This window comes from Pan paniscus, chromosome 13 (genome assembly GCF_029289425.2).
Source record: "Pan paniscus chromosome 13, NHGRI_mPanPan1-v2.0_pri, whole genome shotgun sequence".
NCBI classification, from domain to species: Eukaryota; Metazoa; Chordata; class Mammalia; order Primates; family Hominidae; genus Pan; species Pan paniscus.
Window position 1 is genome coordinate 30601345 of NC_073262.2, and position 21656 is coordinate 30623000.

The 21656-nt window shown below is 37.3% G+C and overlaps 1 protein-coding gene across 24 annotated transcripts in view; it reads left to right on the forward strand.

Annotated features, from left to right (window-relative positions):
• Positions 1-21656, forward strand: part of GTDC1 (glycosyltransferase like domain containing 1) — a 385416-nt gene that overhangs the window by 20587 nt on the left and 343173 nt on the right. For 3 of the 24 annotated variants that reach the window (XM_063595149.1, XM_055108477.2, XM_008976433.5), the window contains exon 2: positions 18320-18447. The exons of 18 other annotated variants lie outside the window; for them this stretch is intronic. The gene's annotated coding sequence lies outside the window, so the exon portion shown is untranslated. Of the gene's footprint in view, positions 1-18303; positions 18448-21656 lie in introns of those variants that run through there. 3 more of the 24 variants (XM_008976426.5, XM_063595147.1, XM_063595148.1) reach the window with 2 other exon arrangements.

A 21656-nucleotide genomic window follows, 5' to 3' on the forward strand; every position in this document is an offset into this window, starting at 1 on the left:
TACATGGTGGCTGGCGAGAGAGAAGGGTGAGTGAAGGAGGAACTTGCCAAACACTTATAAACCATCAGATCTCAGGAGAACTCACTCACTATCATGAGAATAGCATGGGGGAAGCCACCCCAGTGATCCAGTTACCTCCCACTGGGTTCCTCCCTTGACACCTGGGGATTATAATTACAATGAGATTTGGGTGGGGACACAAAGCCTAACCATATCATGTAACATTTCTGAGAGTTGGGAGCACACTTGAACATAGACTTGTTCCTGGAGGGGAGGAGAATGACTGGCGTCAGCCGAGATGGCATGTTGAGTGAGAGAGCAGTAGGTAGAGGAGTCTGCATGTGTCCATCTTGTATGATTAAGAAGGCATGACTTTTTTTGTCGTGCAAGTGGTCATGGTGGGAGGTAACCAGACTTGAGTTATCTGGATGGATCCTGCCAAGGAGGGCTGCTTGCCATGTGAAGGGACTGTGGGCGGGATAATGGGAGGTTAGCCTAAGAGTGTATTTCCCAGCTGGGTGTAGTGGCTCATGCCTGCATGCCTGTAATTCCAGCACTTTGGGAGGCTGAGGCAGGAGGATCACTTGAGCCCAGGAGTCTATGGCCAGCCTGGGCAACATAGTGAGACTCTTGTCTTTATTCAAAAAAAAAAAAAAAAAAAGAATGTAACTCCCACAATAGGGGACTATGAAAGATGGAAGGGTCACCTTTTTGCTTGCTGTAACTGATGACCCCTCTGCTGTGAAGTCACTTGAGAGTGACTGAGAAATAATGGAATTTATCTGGGGTTTTGAGAGATGGGGAAGTGAGATCCAGAGAAATATGTTTGAAAGCATATATTCCATGGAGTTCAGTTCACTTGACCAGTTTTTTAGTTCAATAGGATTTTTGTTCAGTTGAATAAACCTTTAGTAAGTGCTTAAACAGAATAGGTAAGGTACTGTTCTAGGCATTTCATGAAAGGCAAAGATGGCTGTGGCGTTTTCTGTCCTCAGGGAGCTTCTGCTTTAGTGTAAATAGCTGAAGTTAATTCATGGCAGAATGACATAGGTGCTTTAAATGTGTAAGTGGCAGTACTATGGGAATTTGGAAAGAACAGTGAATACCACTGGGGTTCAGAGGAGTCTGTGGAGGAGGCCAACTTTGGGCTGGATCTTGAAAGAACAAAAGGATATCAAGTAGGAAGAGAGGCATTCTGGCATGAGGGAATAAACAAAGCCATGGAAATGGGTGACTGAGAAGTAATTCTCATTCACACTGGAAAATGATAATTTTACTTTTTAAATTATGCTTTCAACCATCAATTAAGCTTGCTTGCCCATGTTATAATTCCAGTTGAATCTTGGTATTTTTATGTCATCTTTGCAGTTCTCTAGTGATACGCAATGTGTCTTCCTTTATGAGCTATAGCGTGCATTATCAAGTTGGAAACGTTAACTCACTTTAGAACCTGGATGGTTATAAGCATCAAAACCAAACTTCTAAGTCTAATCACAAAGCCTGTTACTTTCCCTGATTTAAAACAGTAAAATGTAGAGAAGATGATGATTTTTACATATCCTAAGAAGCACTTGGCAGAGCAATTAGTTTCATAACAAGTGATTGTTTTTTAAAGCTCTCTCTAGAATAAGAATGAGTATCTTGATGCTAGTGTCACTTTTAAATAGCTATGGCTCCAGGAATGTGTCTGTTCATGTTATTATCTTAAATACACACCTTATCTATCCATATTGCTATACTTCAGATGTGAAAGTGAAAATAAAGGTGTGAAGTGCCTAGCAGACTTGTATGGATTTATGTAAATCAGAAAACACACAAACAATCCATTAGTCTCAGTGCTGAAGCCCTGATATATTAAAATCAAATATGGATTATTTCCTAAAAATTTCACGTACACACATACCATCATATCCAGTGATTTACTTGCCAAAAAAAAAATATTTCTTTGAACTCTAGACACATATCCAGCTGTCTTATGACATCTCCATATGGATATTTAAAGGAATATAAATCTTCAAATACTTAAAACTGAGCTGATCTTTTTACCCAAACTTGTTTCATCTTTAATCTTCGCCATCTAAGTCCATTGGTGTTACTCAAACCAAAAACGTTGGAGTCATCCCTGACTCTTCTTTTTCTTTCACATTCACAGTTTGTCTCAGTAGTTCATGTTAACTCTACCATGAAAATATATTTAGAATTTGAATCTCATCACCTTTCACTCCCTCTACTACTACCTGGCCAAAGCCACTGTCATTTCTTACTTGGATTATTTTAGTAGCCTCTTGACTGGTCTCTCAGCTTTTTCTCACAACCTGAAACCCAACACATCAGTCTGGTCTCAATGCAGTATCCAGAATATTTAGGTTAAAACAAGTTAAATCCTGTCATTCTTCAAAGCTTCATTTGTTTTCTTTCTCACTTAATGTAAAAGGTAAAGTCTTTGTAGTAGCTTATAAGGCTGTATATGATATTGCCCCCTTTGCAACCTCATTTTTGGACTCTCTACCTAACCTTCATTCATACCTCAGTTTTTGACTCCATTTACTACCCCCCATTCCTGTTTGACACCATATTGTTTCTGGAATAGCTGGCCTTGGGGCTTTTGCGCTTGGTGTTCCCTCTGCCTGTAATGTTCATCCCCCAGATGACTGCTTAACTTACTCCCTAATCTTTCTTGGGTCTTGAGATGTTGCATCTCTAGTGAGACCTTCTTTGGCCATCTTACTTAAAATGTCCCTCTCCCTGCAACTACTTTATGTTTCTCATTTGCTCTTTGCCAGATGAACTTACTGTATATTTTGCTTTACTTTTTATGACCTTTTTCTTTCAGAATGAAAGCTTGATGAGTGCAAAGTATTTTATGTTTTGTTTACTCCTGTGCCATCAGACTTGGAGTCGTTTCTGGCACACAGTTGGCACTTAATGCATAATTGATTGAATGATAAAAGACAATGAAAGATTTATTACCTAGGGGTTAAACCTGTAGTTAGGTTGATTTGTCTTTTATTGATATCTTTGGGAAATGATGCTATTTCCAAATGGCTGAATGTTACTTCTTTTTAATTAAATCATATTTATTGGTATAATTTGCATATAGTAAAATGTGCTTATTTTAAATGTACAAGTTAATGTTTTGACAGATTTACACATTCATGTAACTACTACTACAATCAAGGTACAGAACATCTCCATCACTTCAAAAGTTTCCTTGTGTCTGTTTGTAGTCACTCCTCCCTCATTCTCATCTCCAGGCAACTAATGATTTGATTTTTGTCACTGTGAATTCGTTTTGCCTGCTCCAGAGTTTCAAATAAATAGAATTATACATTATATACTCTTTAGAGCATGATGTTTTTGAGGCTTATTATGTTATTGTATGTCTCATTAGTTTGTTCCTTTCAGTAAAGAATAGTGTTCTATTGTATAAATGTGCTCACAATTTGCTTATCCATGTATCTGTTCATGAACATTTGGGGCATTTACAGGTTTTTTTGCCTATAGTGAATGACACTACCATGAGCATTCAAGGTGCGAGCCTTTGTGGAAATAGGCTTTAATTTTTCTGGGTTGATTACTCAATAGTAAAATTACTGTTTTATATGGTAAGTTTATGCTTAACTTTGTAAGAAATTACTTTGAAGAACTATTTTCCTCAGTGATTGTATCATACTCACTAGCAATGTATGAAAAAATTCTAGTTGCTCCACATTCTGGCCAGCACTTGGTATAATTCTTTTAAATTCAGACACTCTATTGGGTGTATACTGGTATCTCCTTGTGGTTTTAATTTGCATTTTTCTGATTACCAGTGATGTTGATATTTTCATTTATTCATCGGCCATTTATATAACTTCTTTTGTGAAATAGCTGATGAAATCTTTTGTCCATTAAAAAACGCTGGATTGTTTCTTGTCATTCAGTTACAATAGTTCTTTATATCTTTGTATATCTAGGTACAAGTTCTTGTTAGATGTTTTCTCTTGGTCTGTAGAGTAAGTGTAGTTTATCAACATTTTCTTTGGTGGTCTGTGCTTTCTTTCTTTTTTTTGGTAATATCTAAGAAATTGTTGTTGTTGTTTTTTTGAAATGAAGTCTCGCTCTGTTGCCCAGTCTGGACTGGGATTACAGGCGTGAGCCACCGCGCCCGGCAAATGTCTAAGAAATCTTTGATTAATACCAGGTTGTAAAAGATTTTCTGTGTTTTCTCCCAAGAGTTTTACAGTTTTGGCTTTTACATTAGGTCTCTGATTTGTTTTGAGTTAATTTTTATATATAGTGTGCGGTAAGGATCAAGGTTTGTTCTCTTCTATATCCACCTGTTCTTTTCCTTTGAATTACCTTGAAATTTTGTTAAAAATCAACTAATCATGGCCAGGCATGGTGGCTCACGCCTGTAATCCCAGCACTTTGGGAGGCTGAGGTGGGTGGATCACAAGGTCAGGAGTTAAGACCAACCGGACTAACATAGTGAAACCCCGTCTGTACTAAAAATACAAAAAATTAGCCTGCTGTGGTGGCGGGCACCTGTAATCCCAGCTACTCGGAAGGCCGAGGCAGGAGAATCACTTGAACCTGGGAGGCAGAGGCTGCGGTGAGCTGAGATTGTGCCACTGCACTCCAGCCCAGGTGACAGTGCGAGACTCTGTCTCAAAAAAAAAAAAAAAAAAACAACCAATCATATATGTGTGGGTTTTTTCCTGGGTGCTGTTATATTGATCTATATGTCTATCATGCCAACATAACAGTGTTCAGTAGTAAGTCTTGAAATCACATGGTTTAAGTTCTTTTTGTTCTTTTTTGAAATTGTTTTCACTATTCTAAGTCTTTTCTATTTCCATATCAATTAGAGAATCGGCTTGTACATTTGTACAAAATACTTCTGGGAATTTTAATTTCCATTGTGTGAATTCAGTGGATTGGTTGGGGAGCATTAACATCTAAATGATTGAATTATTCTAAACCATGAATATAGTATACCTCAATTTAGTTATTCTTTCATTTCTCTGAGTAATGTTTTGTAGTTTTCAGTGTGCTAATCTCTTGTGTCTTTTATTAAATTTGTCCTAGGTGAATAGGACGTGAATTATATTTCTGAATGCCATTGAAAATGCTATTTAAAAAATTTACAGTTTGTCATTGTTTCTATACAGAACTAGAATTGATTTTTACATATTGAACCTTGATAATGTAATCATTAATGCTTTTGACTTTTTTTGTGTGAATTCCTCAGGATGCTCTCTATATATGATCTTGTTAATCACAAATAAAGACAATTACTCCTATCCAATATTAGTGTCTGTTACTTCTCTTTTTCTACAGCACAGATGAGGACAGTGTTAAAGCACAGAGTAGGACACTGTTTACATTGCACAGACTAGTGCAGTGTTAAATAGAAGTGGTGAGAGTGAACATCCTTGCCTTGTTTCTAATCCCAGGGAAGAAGCATTCAGACTTTCACTGTTACGTGTGATATTAGCTCTAAGTTTTTTGCAGATGTACCATATCAGGTAGAGCAAGTTCCCTTTTATTGTAAGTATACTGAAAGCTTTTATTATATTGCATGTGAATGTTGAATGTTTTCATATTTTTTTTTGCCATCTATAAGGTGAATCATTTGTATTTTCTTTTTTTTTTTTTAATTTTTTTTTTTTTTTTAAGACGGAGTCTCGCTCTGTCACCAGGCTGGAGTGCAGTGGCACGATCTCGGCTCGCTGCAATCTCTGCCTTCCGGGTTCAAGTGATTCCCCTGCCTCAGCCTCCCCAGTAGCTGGGACTACAGGCGTGCACCACCACGCCCAGCTAATTTTTGTGTTTTTAGTAGAGACGGGGGTTTCACCATGTTGGTCAGGCTGGTCTCGAACTCCTGACCTGGTGATCCACCCGCCTCGGCCTCCCAAAGTGCTGGGATTACAGGCCTGAGCTACCGCGCCCAGCCATTTGTATTTTCTTTTAACACTTGTTAATATGGTGAATTGAATTGATTAGATTTTGAATCTTAAGCCTGTCTTTGCATTTTTGTGATAAACTCCATTTTTTCATGGAGTTTTATGTTATCTATGGAGGATATATTCTTTTACTATGCAAAATTTGATTTGCTTAATTTCGTTGTTGATTTGTGGATGTATGTTTATGAGGCCTATTAACTTTTGTTTTCTGGGGGGCTTTTATGGACTGTGTGTATTCCCTCAAAATTTTTAGGTTGATGTGCTAACTCACAATGGTATTCAGAATTGAGGCCTTTGAGAAGTAATTAAGTTTAGGTGAGGTCATGAGGGTGGGGCCCTCTTAGAAGAAGAAGGAAAAACTAGAGTTCACTCTTTCTCTTTGATGGGAGTACACAGTGAGAAGGCAGCCATCTACAAGTGAGGAAGAAGGCCCTCACCAGCTAACTGAATTGGCTGGCATTTCGATCATCCCAGCCTCCAGAACTGTGAGAAATAAATTCCTGTTATTTGAGCCACCCAGTCTATATCGTATTTTGTTATAGAAACCTGAGCTGACTAACCCGGGAGTAGGGTTGTAATGTCTTTGTCAGATTTTGGTATAAAGGTCATGATTGTTTCAGTAGATGCAGAAAAAGCATTTGACAAAATCTGACACTTTTTTTAGTGATAAAATACTCTAAGAATAAAAAGGAAATTTCCTCAACATGGGAAAGGGCATCTATGTAAAAACCACAGCCAACATCTTAATGGTGAAAGAGGAACAGAGCAAGAATGTTGCTTTCACTATTCAGTTTTGTATTGGACGTTCTAGCCAAGACAATTTGTCGAGAAAAAGAAATAAAGGCATCCAGATGGGAAAGAAGTAAAACTATCTCTATTTGTAGATGACATGATCTTCTGTATAGAAAATGCTAAGGAATCACCAAAATGTATTAGAATTCATAAATGAGATCAACAAGCTTGCAAGGTATAATAGCAATATACAGAAATCAATTGTATTTCTATACATTAGCAGTGAACAAAAATGAAATTAAGAATTCCATTTATAATTGCATCTAGAAATTAAGAAAATAAGCGGTAAAAAAATGGTACTCTGAAACCTACCAAAAATTATTGAAAGAAATTAAAGAATTAGACATCCCATGTTCATGGATCTAGATGACTTAATATTGTTAAGATGTCAGTATTATCCCAAATGATCTACAGATTCAAGGCAATCTCAGCTGCCATTTTTCTTCTTCAGAAAAGGCAAAGCTGATCCTAAAAGTTACATGGAAATTTAGGGTAGTCAGAATTTTTAAAACAGCTTTGAAAAAGAACAACAAAAGTGAAGGAGTCACAGTTCTTGATTTCAAAACTTAATACAAAGCTACAGTACCCAAAACAGGGCGATACTGGTATAATGATAGACATATAGGTCACTGGAATATAATTGAAAGCCCAGAATTAAACCTTGACTTTTATGTTCAATTGATTTTTAAAGGGTGTCATGACAATTTAATAAAGAAAGAATAGTCTTTTCAACAGATGGTGCTGGGATAACTGTGTATCCACTAGCAAAAGAATAAAGTTGGACCCCTTTCATGTACTATATATTAAAATATTAATGCCAAATGGATTATGGACACAAATGAAAGAACTAAAACTATAAACTCTTAAAAGAAAACATAAGAGTAAGTCTACTTGTTCTTGGGTTAGTCAAAGCCTTTTTACAAGACACCAAAAGCACAAGTGACAGTAGAAAAAATAAATATGTTGGACTTCATCAAAATTAAAAACTTTATACTTTAAAAGACACTATCAAAAATAAAGTGAAAAAAACCAACACACAACATGCAAGAACATATTTGTCAGTTATATTTGTGATAAGGGACTTGTATCCACAATATATAAAGAACTGTTACAATTCAATAATCAAGACAATTCAAAAATGTGAAAAGTATCTGAATAGAAATTTTCCAACAGACAGTAGGCATATGCATAGATGCTCTCAGTGTCATTTACTGTTGTGAAATGCAAGTCAAATCAGAATTTCTCATCTGCGTCTTTGTATTTTAAATTATAAATAAAGTTTATATTTACCTCTGGAAGTTCTACTTTTTAAAATAGCTTTTATTTATTATTATGTTACATTTAGAAATAAATTCTTCTGTAATCCCAGCACTTTGGGAGGCTGAGGTGGGAGGCCTACTTGAGGCCAGGAGTACAAGACCAGCCTGGCGAATATAGTGAGATCCTGTTTCTATTAAAATAATTCTTAAATACATTGTCAAGTACTGTTTTAGTATATTCATTGTTTAGTGTACTTGCTATCCTGGTATGCTTGTTCCATCATATCTGTTATTTCTGGATCTATTTTTTATTGACTGATTTTTGTCTTAGTTATGAGTCACATTTTTCTTCTTTGTATGTCTGGTAATTTTTGGTTTGCTGATGGGGATTGTAAATGTTGCATTATTGAATGTCTTGATTTTACTGTCTTTTAAAAAAGAGTTTCAGTTTTAGCAGGCAGTTTACATTCTTTGTGAATCAGCTTGGTCTTTTTGGGGCTAGTTTTGTTTGTTAGGATTGTTTTGAGTATCCTTTACTATAGAGGAGGTAAATTAATAGAGGAGGTAAACTATAGAGAGGTAAATTAATCTTATTTCTAAGGTGTGATTCTTCTTTATCCTCTGCTGAATGCTGTGCATGGTCAACGAAGTCCCTCTACTCTTTTATTCCAAATCTGCCTGTCTTCCAGGCTTCTGTGACCTTTTGGAAGTGTTGTTATTGTTCTCTCATATTTGTTCTTTTACCAGTCTCATGGAATCTTAGAATATTCATCAGAAGAGTACACATGGAACCCTTGTGTAGACATGTGGTGCTTTCCCTCTTCTTAGCTCCTTTTACGTATGTACTGTACACTTATAAACTTAAGCTACCTCAGGCTTCCTAAAACTCTAATATCTGTTCCCGCAATTCAGCTGAACCACCATGTACTTAGTGTCTCCCACCATGATGCAGAGAGTGCCTCCACGCAGAAAGCTGGTGCAATCATAGGGTTTCCCTTTCTTTTAGGGATCATAGTTCATTGCTGCCATTATTGTCTACTGTCTGAAAATGATTGTTTTGTATATTTATCAAATTTTCTGGTTGATTATGGTATGAAGTGGGCAAGCCTGGTGCTAGTTAATCAAAGCCAGTATTGGAAATGCCCTGTTACTCCCTTTTTAGTATTGAAATTTAAGAAAAAAATAAAAGTTTTTGCATGTATCTAAAAGTGTTTTATTTATACATATCTCATCACAAAAAATTGTTGAACATTTTCCACCCTTTTCTTGATGACTTCTCTTTTAATTATTTTATGATGCAGACTTATGTGCTTTAGACTTTTGAAAATACTCCTCTCCTAGTTTTCCTAATTTATCTTTTCCTCCTCCAGTATTTTGTCCATATTGAGGCCAATTTCAGTTTTCAGTGGCTCCCTTATTCCCTGAAACAACCTTTTTTTAAATAAATCATCTTCATTATTCACAAAAGGAGGTTTTAATATTTAACCTTGGTACTTAAGGGCCTGTCCAGTAAGTCTCCTGTCTGCATATTCTACGTTTTTATACTTAACATAGTACTTCACCGCCTTGGCCAGCATTACTTTACTAGCCTCTGTTTCTTTGGTAATACCGTTTCCTTTACTGAAAGCCTATCTTCAGTGCTCTCTGTGAAAAGCTTCACCATTCTTCAAAGTCTCTCATTTCTTTATTGTGGTGCTTTTCTTTTCTTTTTTTTTGGAGATGAGTTTCGCTCTGTCTCTGTCACCCAGGCTGGAATGCAATGGTGCGATCTCTGCTCACTGCAACCTCCGCCTTCCGGGTTCAAGCAATTCTCCTTCCTCAGCCTCCTGAGTAGCTGGCATTACAGGTGTGCACAACCATGCCTGGCTAATTTTTGTATTTTTAGTACAGACAGGGTTTCACCATGGTGGCCAGGCTGGTCTCGAACTCCTGACCTCAAGTGATCCCCCCCGCCTTGGCCTCCTAAAGTGCTAGGATTACAGGCCTGAGCCACCATGCCCGGCATTGTGCTTTTCTTACTAGGATCTAGTTACTAGTTACAGTTACTAGTTTTCTTACTAGGTTATAGTTCTTGAATATTTGTCAAATGCTCCTTACTACTTTGTAAGCCCATCAAATGCTGTACTCATCTTTGATTCTGCCATAGGCCGGTGTTCTGACTGGCCTAGAAGTTGGCACATAGTTGATGTTCTGTAAATATATATTGAATATTGACTGAAACAGCCTTTAAAATAGAAATTATAGATAAATTTGGCAGGTGTATCCTGATCTTCAGTGTGGCTTTTTGAGGTAATAAGTTTATGGTATGAGTGCACTGTCTAAGTATCATGCTCTCCTAAGATACACCTTTCTGTATGGCTGTAATTCTAAGTTAGGGAACAGATAGAAATAAAGGGTCTGTTCATTTCATCTGTGTAGTGTTCAGTAAAGACAGGGAGATTGCTATGGGCAATCTGAGTTGGTTACCCCACTTGTTCTCCAGTGTAATCCATATCTTTCTTTTTACTTATTTTATGACTCTTCTAGCTTAATATCTTTTAGTCCACAGACATATATATGTGTGAGTATATATATGTATATAATTATATATATATATAATTGAGGAAAAGCAGTATTTGTGGTGGCATGGGGTAAACACAAGTAAGCCCTCAATGACTTTGGTAGACAGATATTTTCTGTATGCCCTAAGTGTGGAGATGAGTGCCATTGTAGGTAGAGGAGGAGCACTTGGATGTGTGGTGGCCCCTTAAGGTTCTCAGAGGCTTATATCTAGGTGTATAAGTCAGGGAGGGCCAAATGTGCTTTGCCTAGCACAACTTTCACTGACTGAGCAGTCTATTTTCAGATAGTCCCTCAGATAATGAAAGTCGTCATTGCTTAATTTTATACACTCTTCCACTTATTTATACCTACTGCCATTTACTGAGGTCATCCCTTCAAAAAATATTTCTTGAGGACCCATGATGTGCCCGTGCTGGCACTGAAAAGATAAAGAAGACATGCTTCCTGGAGGAGTGGCAGTGGCCTTCAGAGGTCTTGATTAGTGCTTTGAGGCCACTGTTTGAGGAACCTGGCGTTTAATACTTGCGTTTCCTCCAGAAAGCATGTGGGCATTGGTAGTGGACGTGCTTTTAAAAAGAGCCTCGTATGGCTATATTTTGTACATGATCCCGTGTTTAATAAGATGGATGATTCAGTTTCTTCTGTGAATTCAGGTTGTGATATTTGCATCTTTGGAAATGCTATTTAGGAAATAAATACCAGCATGGAAATTCATAGTTTGTTAATTTTCTTGAAGATACAAGGCCTGGTGCGGTGGCTCATGCCTGTAATCCCAGCACTCTGGGAGGCCGAGATGGGTGAATCACCTGAGGTCAGGAGTTTGAGACCAGCCAGGCCAACTAGGCGAAACTCTGTCTCTACTAAAAGTACAAAAATTAGCTGGGCGTGGTGGTGCGCATCTGTAGTCCCAGCTACTCAAGAGGCTGAGGCAGGAGAATCACTTGCATCTGGGACGCGGAGGTTGCAGTAAGCTGAGATCATGCTACTGCACTCCAGCCTGGGTGACAGAGCGAGATTCTGTCTCAAAACAAACAAACAAACAAAACAAGACAAAACAAAAAAAGGACATATTTTTTACTAAGTTGCATAGCTGTGGTATTTTGTGTAATGGTAATTGAAATGTAAAAAATGGTTTATTGGAAGGATTTTTGGTTTTAATCAGATTTTTAAAAATAAAGATTAAATCATTGGCATTGCAATTGGCTAGGAAAAAAACCCATTTTCTTTCTTTTTTTCAATGTACTAGCCTTTGGTAAACAGATGGTCAGATTAAATGCTATATAATTGAAAGTGCCTCAGAGTAAAAATTTGCAGATATTTGGGAAAGGAAATATAGTTAATACCAAAAAATTTTGGGGGCTTCTGGTTCACAAATTTGCATTACTCATCCTCCTTAGCTGATAACACATAATCATCAAGAGGCTGGACAAGACCATTTTCTCGTTTTGAGTTATTGTTTTTTTTTCCTTTAACCCCTATCCCTACCCCTGTTTTCCACCCCTATCCCAGCTTCCCTTAATAGACCTTGACTTGCATGTGTTTGGCATATTACCTTGGATTGGCACATATCTTTGAAAAATATAGAACAGTTCGTATATTATGTATATCTTAAATTCAGACCTCAAGCTTTCTTTTTTCACTTTTGACACTGTTTTTAGTTTAGACATGTTATGGTGTATATCTCTAGCTAAATACTTCTAAACATAGTTTGGTTCCTTTGTAAGTTATCCAGGTAATGGATGAATGGATTGCCTCTAAAACCACTTAGACGTAATGCTGTGATAAACATCTGTACACAATTTTAATACTAGTTTTATGTGTAAGTTCTTTAGGCTGTGTATTTAGGAGTGGGATTGTTGGATATAGGATAGTGGCTTGCAATAGCATTTTTCCCCGCTTGTTCATTTATATTTTTTCATACAATTTGTATATCATTTGGCCATTTAATTATAGATAATTTAAAAAAATAGTTTTTACTGTGGTAAAATGGACCTAACATAAAATTTACTATTTTAACCATTTTTAAGTGTATAGGTCAGTGGCATTAGGTACATTCCCATTGTTGTGCAGCCATCTCTACCATCTTTATCCAAAGCTTTTCACCTTCCTCAACTGAAACTGTACCCATTAGGCAGTGGGTACTCACTCCCCAGGCAACCTGGCAGTCCCTGGCAGACTTTCTGTCTTTATGAATGAGACTACTCTAGGTACCTCATATAAGTTGAATCATATGGCATTTGCCATTTTGATTGACTAGTTTATTTTACTTAGTATAGTGTCTTCAAGGTTCACTCATGTTGTAGCATATGTCAGAATGTTTTTCCTTTTTAAGGCTGAATAATATTACATTGTATATACATATACCACATTTTATTTCTCCATTCGTCCATTGATGGACTCTTCTACTTTTTGGCTGTTGTGAGCAATGCTACTATGAATGTAGGTATACAAATAATCTGTTCAAGTCCCTGATTTCAATTCTTTTGAGATGTATACCCAGAAGTGGAATTGCTGGATCATATTTTTATTTTTTGAAGAACTGCTATACTCTTTTCCATAGTGGCTGCACCATTTTGTATTCCCACCAGCAGTGTACACAGATTTCAATTTCTCCATATTCTTACCAACACTTGTTTTTAAATTTTTAAAAAATTAAAAAAGAGAACTCTATATTATAGTAGTAGCTAGCATTAAGTAAGGGCTTACTGTGAGCCCAAGTGCTGTTCTGTAAGTTTTACATGTGAGAAGCTTTTAGCCTTCACAACAGGTTTCCAAGATATATATATAGAGAATACGCCATTAATAGAGTTCCTAGGATAACAGAGTGATACACTGGAACTTTGAATTGAGGCACCAGTATTCAACACGTGCTTCTATATCCAAAGGAAGTGCTAGACCATATGCAGAATTATAGAAAGCTGGTTTTGTGACATTTGAATCCCTTTACTCACATAGAGGCTATCAAAGTGGGGGTGTGGGGGGGAAGATTTTGTTAGATGAATTTTTCTGCAGGTCATCAGAGTGCTGTATGTTTTTCCCTTGTCTCCCACAAGTTAGGGGTCTCTGAATCTTTTGTCAAGTCTAGTGAGAGAAGTTTCAACTAAAGTTTATCTTGGAGTCACAAGATATTGATGCTTGACTCATACCTGGGAAAGCTGAAGTGTTCTATAGCAGTAGTGCTGGGTTTGAGAAGTAATTGCACTCTTCTCTGTCAACAGGGAAATCAACCTGCTGTCATTTTTAAAGGGATCCTGCTGAAAAAAAAGTCTCCTGCCAGGGCAAGAAGATCCCAGCAGTAATGGACTGTTTGTGTACCACCAGGGGTTAGAAGCTAAGGAGGCATTAAGAGCTTTTAGCAGAGAGAGAGAGCAGTGTCTCTGGCAGGATATTTGCAATTGGAGGAGTATACCATTGGAAGAGTGCACATAAGCTCCCCAAGAGAGGAAGAATTAGCGTTAAACACTCTGCCATAGCCCTAGATCATTTTGCTACAGATAGCAATCAAGAACTGTCTTATATGCCTGACCTCTCCTCCTTTTCCTGACCTTGATCCTGGTGGGCTCAGAAAACTCAGGAAGATGGTGGAAGAGAAATTTGGTGAGATGAGGAGGATCCTGTTCCTTCCTTCACTGACAGTGGCTGGTGCTGGGCAGGCCCCAGCTGAGTGAAGAACATAGATTTAATGTTACATGTACTTTGGAGTTTTGATTGTTATTTGGGTCTAGTCTTTTTATTTTGTAAAATTTCAAGCCTATTGGAATGTTGAAACAATACAATAAACACCCCATACCTTTTACCAGTTATTAACATTTAGCCACGGTATATATTGTATTTATACTCTTTTGGGCAGTGGGATGGGGCTGAACCATTCAAAAGTGACATTTTACCCCTTCAGCTTGTTTATCTTAAGAATTAAAATATTCTCTCTCTGGGCGCGGTGGCTCACGCCTGTAAATCCAGCACTTTGGGAGGCCAAGGCAGGCGGATCACGAGGTCAGGAGATCGAGACCATCCTGGCTAACACAGTGATACCCCATCTCTACTAAAAATACGAAAAATTAGCTGGGTGTGGTGGCAGGCGCCTGTAGTCCCAGCTACTCGGGAGGCTGAGGCAGGAGAATGGCCTGAACCTGGGAGGCGCAGCTTGAAGTGATCGCGCCACTGCACTCCAGCCTGGGCGACAGAGCGAGACTCCATCTCAAAAAAAAAAAAAAAAAAGTTAAAATATTCTTCTATGTAGTCGTAATACTTTTACCACACCGAGGTCTTTACCATTGGTATAATAATGTATACTATACAGTCTATATTCAATTTTCCCTAGTTATCTAAGACTTTCTTTTTCTTTTTTAAGAGACGGAATCCAGCCCGGCACTGTGGCTCACACCTGTAATCCCAGCACTTTGGGAGGCCGAGGTGGGTGGATCACGAGGTCAGGAGATCGAGACCATCCTGGCTAACATGGTGAAACCCCATCTATACTAAAAATACAAAAAATTAGCCAGGTGTGGTGGCATGCACCTGTAGTCCCAGCTACTTAGGAGGCTGAGGTAGGAGAATCATTTGAACCCGGGAGGTGGAGATTGCAGTGAGCCAAGATTGCACCACTGCACTCCAGTCTGGGAAACAGAGTGAGACTCTGTCTCAAAAAAAAGAAAAAAAAAAAAAGACGGAATCTTGCTCCCAAAGGTCTGGGATTACAGGCATGAGACACCACGCCCAGCCAAGACTAGTAATTTTGAATTACTGAACCGAGACCTACCATTTAAATTGACTATATGATTTTCTCTTACTTATGAGGGACCAGAAAAGTCATGAGGATTATTTGAATTTTTACTATAGGCCAGGAGTTGATTTATTCTTGAGTAAGTGTAATAGACCAGAAAGAGACAAAAAGAAAGTTTTTGCGTGAAATCCATTGTTTCTCCGTGGTCAAGCTGGCAGGCACACTTTTAAAAGAATGTCTCAATTCAGTATGCTCTTGGCATTATTCAAGAATAGATTTCTTGTAGGTAAAATTGACTGAGTAATGATAATTGTTGAAGCTGGGTGATGGTGGTTCATTAAACTTTTCTCCCTACTGTTGGGTATAATTGAAGATTTTCATGACGAAAAGTTAAATGATTTTTTTGACTCTTTGTGTTTTCTAATTTGTAGATTTGGAATGTTAGTAAATCACATAATGCATTCCTTAATATCAGAGGAAATCAATTTATAAAACTAAAACAGTAATAATAATAGTTTTCCATATGTAGGGCAAACTAAGCTAAGTCTTTTCCAAATTCACACCTCTCCAATATAAATTTTATTATTTCATTATAAAGCAATCATTCTTTGAAGTTTATACTCATTTTGAAGACTTCTCTTCATCTTTTTCTTGGTTTGTCATTTGTCTCTGAAGTGCAGGAGAGACCGAGTCCAGGGTTGGCCCTCATAGTGGTGAGGATGACCTGGGTGAAAGTGTAGTCTGGGTGAAAGTTCATGTTGGGACCAAAATTAAAGCTAAAGTTTATAAGAAATAGGATTGAGCCTGAGGGGTTTCAACATGGTACAGTGTTGGAGTGTGGCTCTGATTCAGAAATCGGGGTAATTTTTCCAAAATTGAAATAAAAATGAAATAGTCCTGAAACAGTGTTGTTTAACTTTGTTAGAATTTATTTCTTTGGAATTTGAAATACTTTGTGTATTAGCTGTAAGTGATTGTTTTTGTGTGGATAGAATATTTTTTGTACTTTAATAGAGTATTTTTTTCAGTCATAATTTTATAGCCAAAGGTAGAATCTTGTAACTTTGTCCTAAATGAACACTTTTGATGGAAGTCAATAAAATACTACACTAAATGTCCCTGTATACATTATATACATTAGTGATTTCTGAGTGTTAAAATTTTTGCCTTTCTTTTGGTTTAGTTTATCTTATAAAGGTTTTCTAAAGTGAATAATTATTAATCACATTGCACTGATAAATGACATGATTTTAGTTGGTCTTTGTAAGAGAGACAGTTTACTCATCAACCTTAGTGTTTCTTAGCAACACAAATTATTCCTATCTTGGGCATTTTCATATCTTCCTTCAGACATACATGTGGAAATAGTTTATATGACCTGATGCTTGTCCATCTGTCCTGAATCTCTCATTACTTCTTCGTTACCTAAACATCCTTATTAAACTTCATGTCCATACAATATATTCTTTCAGCTTAATAAACCACAGTTTGACCTCAGCATCATTTGGCTTGTCACAATCTTAAAAGTGTTCTGAAAAATAAATTTATTTTGTGTATTGTGTAGCTAAAAGTTACTGAAAATGTTATATTTTCATGTTAAAAAAAAGTATAAAAATAATGCCTTGGGGCCAGGCTCAGTGGTTCATGCCCGTCATCCTAGCACTTTGGGAGGCTGAGGTGGGAGGATTGTTTGAGACCAGCCTGGGCAACATAGTGAGATCCCGTCTCTACAAAAAAATTTAAAAATTAGTCAGGAATGGTGCCACATACCTGTAGTCTCAGCTACTCGAGAGGCTGAGGTGGGAGGATTAGTTGAGCCATGGAGATTGAGGCTGCAGTGAGCCACACAGTCTTGCCACTGCACTCCAGCCTGGGTGATGGAGCGAGACCCTGTCTCAAAATACAAAAACAAAAACAAAAAAGCTGCCTTGGGAGCTGGCTAACTGTTTTCTTATTGTTCTCATCCTCTAGGATGAGAGCTGAATCACTTCTGGTAGAGAAATAGGTTGACTATCTTTTGGCAAGTTGACATGTTCAGTTTAGATTATAATTTATGAAAATGCTGGATTCATAGGGAGTGTTGGCGTTCATACATCCATTCAACAAATATTTATTTAGCACTTACAACATGCCAGGCTTTGTGACAGGCACTGGGGATACAGTGGTGAGTGAAAATATGGCATCTGTGCTCTCTATCTCTAGCAAAGGGATATGGTTGTCTGAGAGCATCAGAAAAGAACCTGCTCTGGTCAGGTAGGAAAGGCTTCCCTTAGGAAGTGAGCCTTAGCTGCTATCTGAAGAGCACACCAGTGGGAGCAGCATGTGCAAAGGCCACGTGGCAGGATGCAACAGGGCGCATTGAGAGAAGCTGGAGTGCAGAGTGAACACCTGCAAGATAAAGCTTTCAGGGAGATTGGTTTTAAGTAAAAACTTCATTCTTTATAGATGCTTTATATGAAATATGAAATCAATAATTATTTTTATATTGACTTCTGTGTGTCATATTGACTTCTATATATCTATTTTAAGACAATAAACTTTGTTTTCAGATACTCAAAAGATTTGAAGATTTCTTCAAGTTCATTTTTCTCATTTGGTCCTTTAATCCCCTAACTAGGAATCCACTGATTATCCAACTGCTTGAGTATAACTACCCGAGTGGCAGGGTCCTCCCTTTCTTCTTTGGAACCAGCTTTATTTCCAGACACTTTTAAGCAATGGAGAGTTCTTTCTTATGTGAAGCCAAAATTCTGGATTTTACTCATTGATACTAGTTCTCAGTGGCAAAACTGAACAAGTCCAATTTGTTTATAGACTCTTTTACTTATTGAAGATTACTTATATATAGCTATAAGTCTCTTCCACAAAGAGTTTTTCACCCAGTGTTAAACAAATTTCAAGTATACACACACACACACACACACAATGAAACATCCTCCCTCCCCTACTCTGCGTGTACCAGTTGCCTGGCTTCAATAATTGTCAACCTATGGTTTTGATTGATGGATACTTAATGAATACCATTTTTGCCCTAGGACTTGCTGGAGATATAGAAAGGGACCTGACACAGTTTCTGGCCTTAAGGAGCTCTCATTCCAGTGGGGAAGAAAAAAACTAAAATAATGATGTCCGAGAGCATCAGAAAAGAACCTGCTCTGTTCAGGTAGGAAAGGCTTCCCTTAGGAAGTGAGCCTTAGCTGCTGTCTGCAGGGCACACCAGTGGGAGCAGCATGTGCAAAGGCCTTGTGGCAGGATGCAACAGGGCGCTTCTGCAAAAGAGTTCAGAGCGAACACTTTTGGTTGATAGGAAGTCAACTAAAATAATACAGCATAATGCATACAGTCATTTAATTTGTAAGAGAATTATGGGATTATAAAGAAATAGCACAGGAAGGGCATTTTACCCTGCTAAGTGGTGGAAATGGGGGGAATTAGTATACAAACTTAGGATCTAGAAATAGATTTCCAGAGGGTTTTGGAGAAAGTAAGCAAGGTAAGCCAAAGTTCAGACATTAGGTCAGCTTCTAAGACAAAAATTCTCCATTGGCATGTAAAATCTTATATTTATATGTACTTATAAAATAGAGCCATTGTGTAGTCCATTAAGAGATGAAGCATTGAGAATTGGACTTGGTAGCAAAGCCTTAATGGTCAGCTCAAACATTCTTGGGAGTTAAAAAGCCAAAAGAGACAGATACTCAGTAAACTTGCCTGCATGTAGTCTTTATTATTGCACATAGAAAATATTTGTACTCTTCTTTTAGCTTAAATCTGTTTATGTATATATATGCATTGATTATGTATTTTAAAATATGAGATAATTAGTTATTACGCTAAGAGGTCAGGGATTCAATACCTGGAGAGATGATATCCCCACAGCAAAAACACTGCTTTTCTCTCTAGACAGTGTTGGAGTCTTTACTTAGTCCAGTTTGAAATGCATGCTGTGTGGACACAGGGAGGACTTAATGTTTAGAGTTATGTTCAAATCTATCCTTGTCTTTAGAGCCTTACCATGGGTAGGTTATTAGTGTGATCTTGTTACTGAGATTTGCCCTGCCTGAATTTTGAGACCCATATAATATCTTTCAGTACAGCTACATGAGAGTATAAGCATATATATTCATGCATTCTAATGCAGTGGAGCAATTTTTCTCTTAGAGCTTTTCCAATCAAGGAAGCAGGTACTATTTACAGTGTATATTAGACAAATTGGAAGCAGGTGCTTCCCACTCTCTCTCATCTTTGTAGCCATTCTTTCTCTATGGCCCTGCTTGTATCTGTATACTACATGCATCTCTATGGTTTTTCTCTTTTTGTATGTTCTAAAATAGATGTGTGACAAAAAATCCATAATGCAGTCTTTTTTATGCACTCAATGTTAATTTATGTTTGAATACTAGAGTCGACTATTTGGTCATTCTTTTTTAGTTTATGATTTGCTTGTTTATTTCTTCTCCTGTTTACTATTTAAGAATTACATATATACTCCAGTCTGGCAGAAGTGATCAAATATTATTATTTTTTACAAAATATCTTCAAAATTTTATTGGTATGTAGCTTGGTGCCACATTTTGAACATGTATATGATCATTTGTTATGTTTGAGTGTTTCTGAAATTGAGTTACTTGATAATTTGTGAGTATTATCTTTTAAAATGAAATAAAGTGACAAGGTTTATCCTTTTGAATTGATAGGACCTGTTATTAAAATCATATTATTCCCCATAAATCAGACATAAAAGTCTTATTTCTTCTTTCTGTTTCAATTATATAATTTAAGTAAGTTATAGCTTCCTTTAGACATGTCCCAGTTTATTGAACATACTCAATTTCCATTGTAAGCATGTAGATAGGATTGGTGACTCTATAAATTTTTTGGGATAAATTTTGTAAATAGTATTGGAAATTAATCTTAGAATTCTAAGTGTCACTATTATTTTTCTTTAATGCTTCTGTTTGTAGTACAGGGTACCGAGTAATATAGTGGATAAAACACATAGTCCTAGCCCTAATAAGAAAGAAAGACTAGTGTATAAGTAACTTGAATAAATGGTGTAAGAGAAGCACAAATAAAACTCAGCTGGAAAAAAAAAAGATTGTATTAGTTCTTAAAAGATATGATACTTGAGCTGGGCCTTAAGTAACTGTTAGAAAAATGATGGGGGAAGATTTGGGAAAAGGGTATTGTAGGCTGAGCAGATAACACAAGAAAAGAGAGTCTTAAATGCCTTGTATGATTGAAGAGTCTCTAGTGGTCTCACATAGGAGCAGAGGGGGAGTTGTTGGTGATTAGACTGGACTGTCCCAAACTGGGTTTGATTATCTTGTAAGAGTGTGCAGATCTTACTTGTTAGGCAGTGGACAGCCTTAGAAGGTAATAGACCATCTTTAATGTGTCCTCTGATATATTGATAACTACTCTTGTTGTTTGTAGTAGATATTACAGTACTCATTTTGGAGAAAAACTAACGCTCAGAGGAGCTAAATGACTTGCCCAAGGTCTTGTGACAACTAGTTGTCAAAGCTAGAATTCAAACCAAATGTTCATTTGAACCCGCATGTTTCATCTCTTTTAAGTGGGGGAACAAGGCAATCAGGCTAAATTTCAGGAATGTTTCCAAAGCAGTTGGTTTCTTGGATTAGAAAGTAATACTGTAGAGGCATGGTAGCCAACTGGGAGACTATTTTAATGATTCAGACAAGTGGTAGTATGAACTTGAATTTGTGGTAGTAAAAACAGGACTGAAAAGAAGGGTTTGTATATGAGATTAAGGTAGGAGAATTGTCAAGACTGGGTCATTAAGTACGGGTAATAAGAATGCATTATTTCAAACTTATGTGGTAGAAAAATGATGTCCCCAGTGGCTGGCTTACCTGAGCTAAGAGCCAGCTGGTTTAAAAGAGAGACTGGGGCTTGCCAGGGATCCAGAATTAAGTGATATAATGTTAAAGTGATTTGATTGTGAAGAGCTAAAGGGTGAGCTATAAAAGTCACATTCTAGCTTCAGGTTAAACATATGAGCACAGAGCTGAAAACTAGAGGCAAAGCCTAACATTTTGGGTAGACTGTGAACAGAGTATGGAAGGAGTACCTGAATAAAGGGTGAGGGTGCAAAACAATTACCATGGGCTGAGACTGTGCTGACTGTTGTCCATTTGTACAAAGTTTTGCTCCCTCTCAGCTTCCTCTGTGGTTGTACTAGCTGTTATGGGTTTAACTGTATCCCCTTCCTAACTCCTAGTACCCCAAAATGTGAACTTATTTGGAGATGCGATTTTCACAGACTTTAACTTAGTTTTGGAGATAATCAAGTTAGCATTAGATTGTTAGGGTGGGCCCTAATCTAATATGACTGGTGTCCTTATAAAA